General features: G+C 38.9%; 1 pseudogene; it reads left to right on the forward strand.

The window, feature by feature from the left end:
• Positions 1–140: 140 nt before the first annotated feature.
• On the forward strand, positions 141–11782 carry LOC132369768 (succinate--CoA ligase [GDP-forming] subunit beta, mitochondrial-like; annotated as a pseudogene).
• Positions 11783–12220: the final 438 nt, after the last annotated feature.

The raw sequence follows: 12220 nt of genomic DNA on the forward strand, positions 1-12220 counted from the left end.
GTTCCACCGCGGCGATCGACGAGGTCGGTCCCCGGCGCAGAGCCTGGACCAGGGTGGCCGCGGCTGCAGCACCGGATGCGGGCGCGGGAGGGGCGGAGGCGGGGCAGGAATCTGGGTCGCTAGGAGCAGAGCAAGCTGGGATGGACCCCAGGAGGCCGGCGGCAAGGAGGCAACAGAGAGCAGCCCGGGTAGGGAGTGCGGAGGTTTCCCTGGAAGCACACCGCGGGCGGCGACTGAGCATGCCCAGTCGCCAAGCCGCCCACACGGTGCGGGGGAGGGAGCGCGGGAGTCTGGAGGGAAAGGGTTAAATCTGCGGACCCTGCTTCTTAGGCAGAGAGCGGGGAGTACGCTGCACAGGCAGAGTTTAATTGCTCCTGGGTCTACCCCCGGGAGGAGCCGTGGGCTAGAAGATGGTGAACCTCGGAAGACTGTCTATGGGATTCCCAAAGAGTCCTGGAATAAGAAGGCAAGGTGTATTCCTCGCTCCCTCCCCAGAGAATTGTTCAGAGGGCCAAGTTTGTTTTTTAGCTTAGCTCCAACCTCTGCTATCTCACCGAGTGACTCCCCCAATCCAGACATCCACCCCTCACCTGCTTTCCTGTGCCTGGGGACCTCTCCTGCAGGGATGCCCGGGCAATCCCCGCCTTTCCCGACTACTGGACTAGTCGGGTCAAGTTCTCAAAGAGCCAGCTCCTAGGTTTGTAATTGAGAGATGGCGTCAGTCCTCTCAGGTTACATATTTGCATTTTAATCAGGTTTTAGAAACAATACCTTAACCCTGGGGTTAATTATAATGGATGGATTATAGACACCAAAGCCTGGGTCTATTTGGGGAACATTGCTTCACAGTGCAATAGGACTTGGACCAGAACTCACTTCACATACACACACACACACACACACACACACACGGAGACCTATGCCTTTCTTTCGTATTATGTTTCATATTAATAACGAACGTTTCTCTCTAAAAAGTTTCTTAAGTTAGAGGCAGCATAGGGTAGGGGAAAGACAATAACCTTCACGGTCGGCCTTGATTTCAGTTTCATTTACCACCACAGTAGTTTACCCAGCTATTCTGCCCCTCTCTTACCTCATCTATAAAATGGAGAGTGGTAATCCCTGTCTCTCTGGACTGTTGCGAGGATTAAGTAAGGCAATGAATGCAAAGCACCTGTTCCATAGTAGATGTTCACTAAAAGTCTCTGCAGGTTCCACCTCCACTATACTGTTTTTATGAAAGGTTAAATTAGTGATAGTCCTTAAATGCTGAACATTTATTGTGTTCCTTCCTCATGTTAAATAATAATAAACCTTTGATCCTTCTAGTATTTTATTGTTTTTAGAAGCGTTAGCCTCTATTACCTTTTCTTTCTTTCAACTCTCCAGTTTCTTGGAAAAAGTTACACCAAGGCCATATATGAGTCCTCTTTGGAAGGAAAAGCTTTTCAGGAGCGATTCACTGTGGGCAGGTTTATCCACATGACAGAAGAATTTCACTCCAAATTCTTTTTAAAGTAATTTAATTTTCTTACATTTCCCTGTGGTCCTTCTTTCATTAACTATTCCATAAAGTAAGGTATACTTGTAGGGAAGGAAATTCACTTTCCACTGACACTAAGTACATTTTAAAGTATCCGTGTTCAAAAAATAAACTTTTCAATATCTCCCAAACATATGTGTTTCATAATGCTTTGCCTTTATTTATGGTGTTCCAACCTTTCTGTAAGACTCTTCTCTTTCCATTCCACTTCACAAAGTCCTACCCATTCTTCAAGCTCAAATGCCACCTTCTTTCTGAAAGCTTCCCCAACCCCCAAAGCAGAGTTAATGCTCTGCTGCCAAAGCACCAGTGCATACTGGTATCACAGCAATTATCACAGTCTACTGCTCTTGTTTAATCAATGTAAAACAATTTACTGAGCAACTATTATGTACAGGCACAGTTCTGGGTGCTGGGAAAACAACAATGAACAAGACTGACAAGGTCCCTGCCCTCATGGAACTTAGAATCTAGTTTGAAGAAAATAGGCAATAAACACCTAAAAAGTGAATAATCTCCAAGGACACAAGTCAAGTATTTTTCATCTTTGTGTTGTTCATCAAATTAATCTATAGGCCTTGATTCATTCTCTCAAAAACATCAATAAAAATATTAATATTGGCCCTAGGTCGACCAAACTACATGGACATGGATCCCTGCCATTGATTTTTACTCCTTTCATTTGACTCCCTCAGCTAATTTCTCTAGGTAGGTGCCTGCAATTCATATGATGAATGAAAGGGGATGGAGGAAGCCCAGAGAGTTTAATCCCCATACCAAATTATATCTTTTTTCTAACCTCAAGGAATGACATTTCTCCAATGGCCAGATTCAGCCTGGACTCCCATATCTCCTACATCTCAAACATCTCCTTCAGGATCATATACCACTCACAAACCCTCACCTTCTCAACACCTTTGTCCTCTATTTATGTCAATAGTTATTCTCTGTTGTATACTATTTGACTGTTTGGATCTACCTACTGTCTGAATAACTTAAGCTTTTCTCTCTGTTTCTCTTATTGTCTGAATGTGAGACAGACTTGGCACCACTTAGAACCAACTTTTCCAAAGTATATTTGTACACATGTATTCCATAGCAGTTAGTGACAGCCTTGCCACCTGTTAACATTTAACTCAGGGCAGGATCTTATTCATCCTTGTATTAAAGAAGTTAACAGACAATTAATATGTGACAGATCCTCAACAAAAGATTGTAAAATGAATGAATGTATACAGGTTCTCAACCCTTCTTGATTCCTCAGACCGTAGGTCTTTTCTAATTGGTCTTCCTAATAAACCTAGTATTTGGGTCAGTTTTTCCCTTTCCTAGTCTTCTAATTTCCCTCCAGTCACAAATTCACAGATTTCTACAATTCAGGGTCCACATAGCATTGTGAAAGAAAATCCTAGCCATAATTCATTACAAATTTGTGTGTTTTAGCTAAAGCCACAACCTATCATCTATAAATCAGTATCACTATTGCTTCCTCCAATCCACAGCAACTATCTTTAAATTTTTTCTCTTTCCACCTCCTCAGCCCACCATGTTTTTAACAATGTACATCCAGCTCTCCCCACTGCACCAGAGAAGAGAGACCATTGAGTACCATCACCCTAGGAATTACCTTATTTTTGTAAGTATTTCCTCCATACCCTTTCTTTCCTCTTCCTAATCAATCTCAGCAGAGTAGGTATTCTCTTCATTCTTGAGCTAGTCTGTACCAATAGGCTATCCTCTTCTATCTTTATTCCCTTTCTTCTGGCTATCACCAACTTTTCTCTTTCTCTCGTCTCTCTCAACTATCTTCCATCTTCTAATAAACATATCCAGAGTTTGTTAAGAAAACTGACTTGACCATAGTGCCCTTTTAAGATATCTAAAAATAAACTATCTATTATAAAGCTCCCAGGGTTTTAAAGAATGAGTTTTAAAGAAAACTCCTTGGCCCATTCCCATTTCTAGGCATTTCTTTTCTGCTTCATCATGGCTACAGTTACACCTGCCAAGCCTATAAGTACACAAAGATGCAAGACCTTGTGCTCTGCTAATTGAAGCAGCTTTCCTAAATATCCCCATCATCAAACATCTTTTATCTTTTAGTTGACTACTAGGTACTGTTCAAGGTAAACTACTGTGATATGCAACTTTGTCATAGGCAAACAAATAAAGCATTTCTCATCAGTTAATAAACATTGGAAAAATACAGCTAATAGATAATCTAGTAGGACGTCATACAGAGAGGTTTATAGAATTTCAGGTAATAGACTTGTTGGAGACTAATATATCTTTGAATTAATCCAGGAAGTTCTCATGGGCTGCCAAACTGGCAGGGACCCATGCCCAGGTAATTTGAAGGAAATTGATATCAACCAGGGTTCTTGGCCTTCCCCCAGTGAATAGAAATTGACTAAATGCCAGACCAGAAATTCAGGGAAGGCTTTACTGGGGCTCCTGCAGCTGCAGGAGGGAGTGAAAACAAGTAATGGTTTCCCTTGCTTGCTCCCCGAGGTGGGGGCAAGCTGGTTCCTTATATGGAGTGAGGGTAAGTACTGGTGAGTCTATGGGTCGGGCTGAATGGGTAGCTTAGGAGTTTTGTCCACCCCTTTGGTGGTGTTGAGTGCAGGGGGCATTCCCAGTACCCTGCTTTTGCTACTGACACCCTGTTTTTGCTCCCAGCTCTTCAGAAGTGGCAGTTGGGTTTTTTGGTCTTTTTATATCTTCTTGTCCTTAATTTGCCCCAACTGCACATGCATACAATTATTTTTAGTCTCTTATAGTTTCTTTGGATTTTGTTGCTCAAGGAGACATTTGTCCAAGTGCAAGTATTGCAGCACTGTATCAAAGGGTCCCAGGTCCCAGCCTGTCTCACGATTAATTGTTTGAATGAAGGCTGTAAAGTGTTTGGTGACATTTGCTACAACAGTGTTACATAATGTTCAAGCACCAGCCTGGAAGTTAAGGGACCTGGACTTAACTTCTTTCAGCTTTATCTCTAAAGTGAGGATGATAATAATAAAGAATATTTACCTCGTATTGTTGCTGGCAGGATTAAATTAGTAAATGATTTGTAAAGTGCTTAGCATAGTGGCTGGCCCATAGTGGTCCATAAATGATAGCCATGAATCCAGCTGCATTATTTCTGGATAAAAAGCGTATTTGACAGAGTACCATGAGATCAACAGATAGGTAGTTGAAGAAACTGAGATTACCTGATGTAGTATTTAGAACTGATGAGTAGAGAATCCATGGAGGAGGAAGTTGTGCCTCTAAAGTCTGCCCAAATTACAGCAGTGGGGCTGAGGAGGAAGGGAAGACCTAGGAGATGCTGTGCTCTGTCATCTATTTGGACTCCACATTGGTCCATTACGAGTGACACAGAGTTTGGGTCTTTTCTAGACAGGTGGATCTCTTACTGAGCACCATCCTTAGGAATTCATTTGAATAAGAACTTACCCACCCAAAGGTCTCTTTCTTTAGCAAGGTTAGATTGAGCAATGGGCAAGTAGGAATTTCCTGCCTGGATTATTTTGTGGGTGGAGTGGGAGTCCTGGCCCATTTATTTATTTTTAATCTAGCTCTGGTCTTAAGTGTTGTGACTTGCAGAACTGGTAGTAGAAGATGTATGTATTGTATGTATTGTCTTCACAATGAAAGTAGAAATGAAACCTCTGAGCTTAAAACGTATTAGGCCTTGTCTCAATTTTACTTAATTGTGTAAAATTTAAAAATTAATTTAAGATCACTCTGTTTTCCAATAGAATAAATTGTATAGACCTATGGAGTTCTATGTACAAAACTGAAGTAACAGTTGGACCCAGTATGGTTGTTAATATCTATATTGATAAAATTGTGACTGAGATTATGTGAGTTATTCATTCTGCCAGAGAATGCTTTAAACAAAATAAACTGAGATTCTTAGACACGCTGCTATGGCAGTAGTTCTCAAAACATGATCTAGAGAAGGCTTTCCAGTGGCCTAAAGACTGGTCCAAAATGATTTTTTTAAATTAATTAATTAATTTTTATTTTTGGCTGCATTGGGTCTTCATTGCTGCGAGTAGGTTTTCTTTAGTTGTGGCGAGCAGGGGCTACTCTTCATTGCGGTGGCTTCTTTTGTTGCAGAGCACGGGCTCTAGATGTGCAGGCTTCAGTAGGTGTGACATGCAGGCTCAGTAGTTGTGGCTCGTGGGCTCTAGAGCTCAGGTTCAGTAGTTGTGGTGCACAGGCTCAGTTGTTTCACAGCATGTGGGATCTTCCAGGACCAGGGCTCGAACCTATGTCCCCTGCATTGCCAGGCGGATCCTTAACCACTGTGCCACCAGGGAAGTCCCCAAAATGATTATTAATTCACTTAATAATTCATTTAATAGTCAGTTATTGAGTACCTAGTATATATAATACACTATCTTAGATACTGGGGATACAAAGATGAATAAAACACTGTCCATGATCTTGAAGAACTCATAAGCAAGAGAGAGCCACAACCATTTCTTCAAGGTCAGGAAACATAACCAACCTACCAAATACATAGAAATAAAAATAACAAATTAAGCAAAATGAGGTGACAGAGAAACATGTTCCAAATGAAGGAATAAGATGGAACAAAACCTCAGAAGAAGAACTAAATAAAGTGAAGATTAGGTAATCTACCTGATAAAGAGTTCAAGGTAATGATCATAAAAATGATCAAAGGACTTTTGGGAGAAGAATGGATGAACAGAGTGAGAAGTCAGAATTTTAATAAGGAGTTGGAAAATATAAAGATGAACCAAACAGATGAAGAACACAATAACTGAAATGAAAAACATGCTAGAAGGAATCACTAGTAGATTAGATGACACAGAGGAACCAATCAGTGAGCTGGATGACAGAGTAGTGGAAATCACTGAAGCTGAACAGAAAAAAGAAAAAAAAGAGATGAAGACAGTCTAAGAGACCTCTGAGACAACATCAAGCACACTAGCATTCACATTATAGTGGTCCTTGAAGGAGAAGAGAGAGAGAAAAAAGGGACAGAGAACATATTTGAAAATATAAGAGCTAAAAACTTCCCTAACCTGGGAAAGGAAACAGACATTCAGGTGCAGGAAGCACAGAGTCCCAGACAGGATCAACACAAAGAGGACACATTGTAATTAAAATGGCAAAAATTAAAGATAGAGAATATTAAAAGCAGCAAGGGAAAAGCAACAAGTTATGTACAAGGGAACTCCCATAAGGCTATCAGTTGACTTTTCAGCAGAAACTCTGCAGGCCAGAAGGGAGTGGCATGATATGTTTAAAGTGATGAAAGGGGAAAACCTGCAACCAAGAATACCTGGCAAGGCTTTCATTCAGATTTGAAGGAGAGATCAAAATTTTATGGACAATTTGTCTGCTGATGGACATTTAGGTTGCTTCCATGACCTGGCTATTGTAAATAGTGCTGCAATGAACATTGCGGTGCATGTGTCTTTTTGATTTATGGTTTTCTCTGGGTATATGCCCAGGAGTGGGATTGCTGGGTCATACGGTAATTCTATTTTTAGTTTTTTAAGGACCCTCTATGCTGTTCTCCATAGTGGTTGTATCAATTTACATTCCCACCAACAGTGCAAGAGGGTTCCCTTTCCTCCACACCCTCCCCAGCATTTATTGTTTGTAGATTTTCTGATGATGCCCATTGTAACTGGTGTGAGGTGATAACTCACTGTAGTTTTGATTTGCATTTCTCTAATAATTAGTGATGTTGAGCAGATTTTCATGTGCCTCTTGGCCATCTGTATGTCTTCTTTGGTGAAATGTCTATTTAGGTCTTCCACCCATTTTTGAATTGGGCTCTTTGTTTTTTTGATATTGAGCTGCATGAGCCATTTATATATTTTGGAGAGTAATCCTTTGTCCATTGATTTGTTTGCAAATATTTTCTCCCATTCTGAGGATTGTTTTTTCATCTTTTTTATAGTTTCCTTTGCTGTGCAAAAGCTTTTAAGTTTCATTAGGTCCCATTTGTTTATTTTTGTTTTTATTTACATTACTCTAGGAGATGAGTCAAAAAAGATCTTTCTTGTCAAAGAGTGTTCTTCCTATGTTTTTCTCTAAGAGTTTTATAGTGTCAGGTCTTACATTTAGGTCTTTAATCCATTTTGAGTTTATTTTTGTGTATGGTGTTAGGGAGTGTTCTACTTTTATTCTTTTACATGTAGCTGTCTAGTTTTCCCAGCACCACTTATTGAAGAGAATACATTTTCTCCATTGTATATCCTTGACTCCTTTGTCATAGATTAGTTGACCATAGGTGCATGGGTTTATCTCTGGGCTTTCTACCCTGTTCCATTGATCTATATTTCTGTTTTTGTGCCAGTACCATATTGTCTTGATTACTGTAGCTTTGTTGTATAGTCAGGGAGTCTGATTCCTGCAGCTCCATTTTTTTTTTTTTTCTCAAGATTGCTTTGGCTATTCAGGGTCTTTTGTGTCTCCATACAAATTTTAAGATTTTTTGTTTTAGTTCTGTAAAAAATGCCATTGGTAATTTGATAGGGATTGCAGTAATCTGTAGACTGCTTTGGGTAGTATAGTCATTTCACAATTTTGATTCTTCCAGTCCAAGAACATGGTATATCTCTCCATCTGTTTGTGTCATCTTTGATTTCTTTCATCAGTGTCTTATAGTTTTCTGAGTACAGGTCTTTCTTTTACCTCCTTGAGTAGGTTTATTCCTAGGTATTTTATTTTTTTGTTTCAATGGTGAATGGGATTGTTTCTTTAATTTCTCTTTCTGATCTTTCGTTTTCAGTGTATAGGAATGCAAGAGATTTCTGTGCATTAATTTTGTATCCTGCAACTTTACCAAATGCATCAATTAGCTCTAGTAGTTTTCTGGTGGCATCTTTAGGATTTTGTATATATAGTATCATGTCATCTGCAAACAGTGACAGTTTGAATGGTTAAAGAAGATGTGGTACATATATACAGTGGAATATTAGCTATAAAATGGAATGAAATTGGGTCATTTGCAGAGATGTAGATGGACCTAGAGCCTGTGATACAGAGTGAAGTAAGTCAGAAGGAGAAAAACAAATATCGTATATTAATACATATATGTGGAATCTAGAAAAATGGTACAGATGAACTGGTTTGCAAGGCAGAAATAGAGACACAGATGTAGAGAACAAACATGGACACCAAGGGGGTAAAGCATGGGAGGGATGAATTGGGAGATTGGGATTGACATATATACACTAATATGTATAAAATAGATAACTAATGAGAACCTGATGTATAGCATGGGGAACTCTACTTCACTTCACTGTACAGTAGAAACGATCACAACATTGTAAAATAACTATACCCCAATAAAAAAATTTTTTAATGTTTTACGGACAAGCAGAGCTAACAGAGTTCAGTCCCATGAAACCAGCTTTACAAGAAATGTTAAAGAAACTTCTCTAAGTGAACAAGAAAAGGCCATGACTAGAAATATGAAAATTCTGAAAGGAAAAAGCTCATTGCTAAAGGCAAATATACAGTAAAGGTAGTAAATCAACCACGTGCAAAGATAGAAGGAAGGTTAAAAGACAAAAGTGGTAAAATCATCTATATCCTCAATAAGCAGCTAAGGAATACACAAAACAAAAAGATGTAAATATGATGTCAAAAGCAGTAAATGTGGTGGGTGAAGTAAAAACGCAGGGTTGTTAAACTGCATTTGAAATTAAGAGATCAGCAACTTAAATTAATTATGTATATATTTAGATTGCTATATATAAACCTTATAATAACCACAAATTAAAAATCTATATTAGATACAGACACAAAGAGAAAGGAATCCAAACATAACACTAAAGAGTCATCAAGTCACAAGGGAAGAGAACAAAAGAAGAAAGGAACAAAAAGAACTACAAAAACAACCCCAAAACAATGAACAAAATGGCAGTAAGTACATACCTATCAATAATTACTTTAAGTGTAAATGGACAAAATGCTCTAGTCAAAAGACATACAGTGGCTGAATGGATACAAAAACAAGACTCGTGTATTTGCTGCCTACAAAAGTCTCACTTCAGACCTAAAGACACACACAGGTTGAAAGTGAGGGGATGGAAAAAGGTACTCCAGGCAAATGGAAATTTTCTAAAAATCTGGAGTAGCAAAACATATGTCAGACAAAATAGACTTTAAAACAAAGACTGTAACAAGAAACAAAGGAGGATAATACATAATGATCAAGGGATCAATCCAACATAAAGATATAACAATTGTAAATATATATGCACCCAACATAAGAGCACCTAAATACCTAACGCAAATACTTACAGAAACAAAGGGAGAAACTGACAGGATGTTAAAATAGGAGACTTTAACATCCTACTTATTGATACATCAATGGAAGATCATTCAGACAGAAGACGAATAGGAAAACACTGGCCTGAAAAGACACATTAGACAAAATGGACATAATAAATATGTATAGAACATTCCATCAAAAAGCTGCAGAATACACATTCTTTTCAAGTGCACATGGGACATTCTCCAAGATAGATCACATGCTAGGTCACAAAATAAGTCTCAGTAAAATTTAAGAAAACTGAAATCATATCAAGTATCTTTTCCAACCACAATGCTATGAGACTAGAAATCAACTACAAGAAAAAAGAAAACTGCAAAAAAACCAGCCACAAATATGTGTGCACATTCACACACACACACACACAACTGGGTGTTTTCTTCAGGTTTGTTTCCAATAAAGAATTAAATCTCTACTAAGCCTCCTTCTCCTCTCACCCAGTCAGACTCCTTTGTGCTTGGTATTTGTTTAAGATGTCATTCCCCCATGGCAATGCAGGTCCAAAACATCTGTGAGTCTTGGTGCCCTCACTCTGTCAGCCAAGTCCAAGAAAATGTAATTAATCTCTAAAAGATGGCTGATCCTGCAGGAATCCAAGAATAAGAAAATAATGTTACACAACAAGACAATAGTTCAAATATATTGTGACTGACACTGTGTATGATGCTCCTACTTGGAAAAAATTTTGAAACAAATAGACTTTCTTTTCAGATTTATTTATTTATTTATTTATCTATTTATTTATTTATTTATTTATGGCTGTGTTGGGTCTTAGTTGTGGCACATGGGATCTTTGTTGAGGCATGCAGGATCTTTTGTTGTGGCATGCAGGATTCTCTCTAATTGTGGCATGCAGGCTCTAGGGTGCATGCGTTCTGTAGTTGTGGCACGCAGGCTCCAGAGCACGTGGGCTCTGTAGTTTGCAGCACGCAGTCTCCTTAGTTGAGGTGCACAAGCTCAGTAGTTGTGCGTGCGGACATAATTGCCCCGCAGCATGTGGGATCTTAGTTCCCTGACCAGGGATTGAATCTGCGTCCTCTGCATTGTACGGCAGATTCTTTACCACTGGACCACCAGGGAAGTCCCTTCTTGGAAATTTTAATGGGCGCATACTGCAATGGCTTTTGCTGATGTGCAGCCTCAGGCAGGGGCATTGACATTTAATCAGTGGCTGCTTCTATACCAGAATATATTTTTAAGGAACAAATTTACATTTTTGAAGACAGTTTTGACGAACAGTCAAGTTTAGTGGACAGGAGAAAATTTAGGCTTCTATGGGGTCTATGAAAATTAGGCTGTGAATCAAATTAAGAAGTCATGGAATTCCTCCCTAGAAATTTATGCTACTTAGGTTGAACTGAAACCCTTTGGTGAAATTCCAGAAAGACAAGTTGTCTGTTTTGATGTCAAGATACACTTTGAGGACAATTCAAGATATCTACAAAAAGATATATTTGCCATGGACAACAAATAAAAAATGCATCTGCTCAAAATTAAGTCAGTAGATATGACCTAAAATACATAAAACTAAATGGGAATACCAACTGTTTGTGAGTGGTGCTGGACTAAACATAGCTCCATATGACGTCATTTCTCTTCATGGTCAAAGTCCAACCAACTTCTTGGATCTCAGTGTTAGGGAAGCTCAGTGTATTAAATATTTTATTTGCTCATTGCTGATCCTAAGGTAAATAGTGAAATTTGCTATCATTGCTGATGATATCATCAAAGACTGCTGAACACTAGAACTCATAGCTCTGGTGGTTAGGCTTGAAGGAATCAATGTCCAAGAGTCTCAGAACATATTCAACAATATCCAGCTCCCTGTAACTTCTGGCATTGACTTGGAAGATGCAGTCAGGAAAGCTGTGGCCAGCATGGCAAGGAAGTTGTTCCTTTTTTTCTAATCCATTGTGTGGATAGAAGTCTCCATTCCTAGAAAAAGAGACATTTCTCATCACTAGGAAGAAAATAGTTTTCCATTTAGGTAAAGAAAAAGTGAGTTAGAGTCAGGAATCATATGGAAAAATTTTAAATCTGTACTTTTTTCAAGAATAGATATATAAGTAGCCTAAATTATTTGGATCTCACATACAGTTTTCATTAAAATAATGGCCTGTTTTCTTATGTTATGTTCTTTATCATGGTAAATCTGCCAGTGAACAGCATTTTGTTGATTTTTGGGAGCAATCTAAATGGCCAATGTGGATACAGTGAAAAATTCAAATCAGGACCTAGTTTATTTAAGAGAATTCTGCCGGACATGTAGTCCAGAGTTAAAAAAAAAAGGGGGGGGGGAATATCTCAGGCAAAATTACACTTAAAACAGATGGTTTGGTCATATT

Source organism: Balaenoptera ricei, chromosome 8, assembly GCF_028023285.1.
Source record: "Balaenoptera ricei isolate mBalRic1 chromosome 8, mBalRic1.hap2, whole genome shotgun sequence".
NCBI lineage: Eukaryota > Metazoa > Chordata > Mammalia > Artiodactyla > Balaenopteridae > Balaenoptera > Balaenoptera ricei.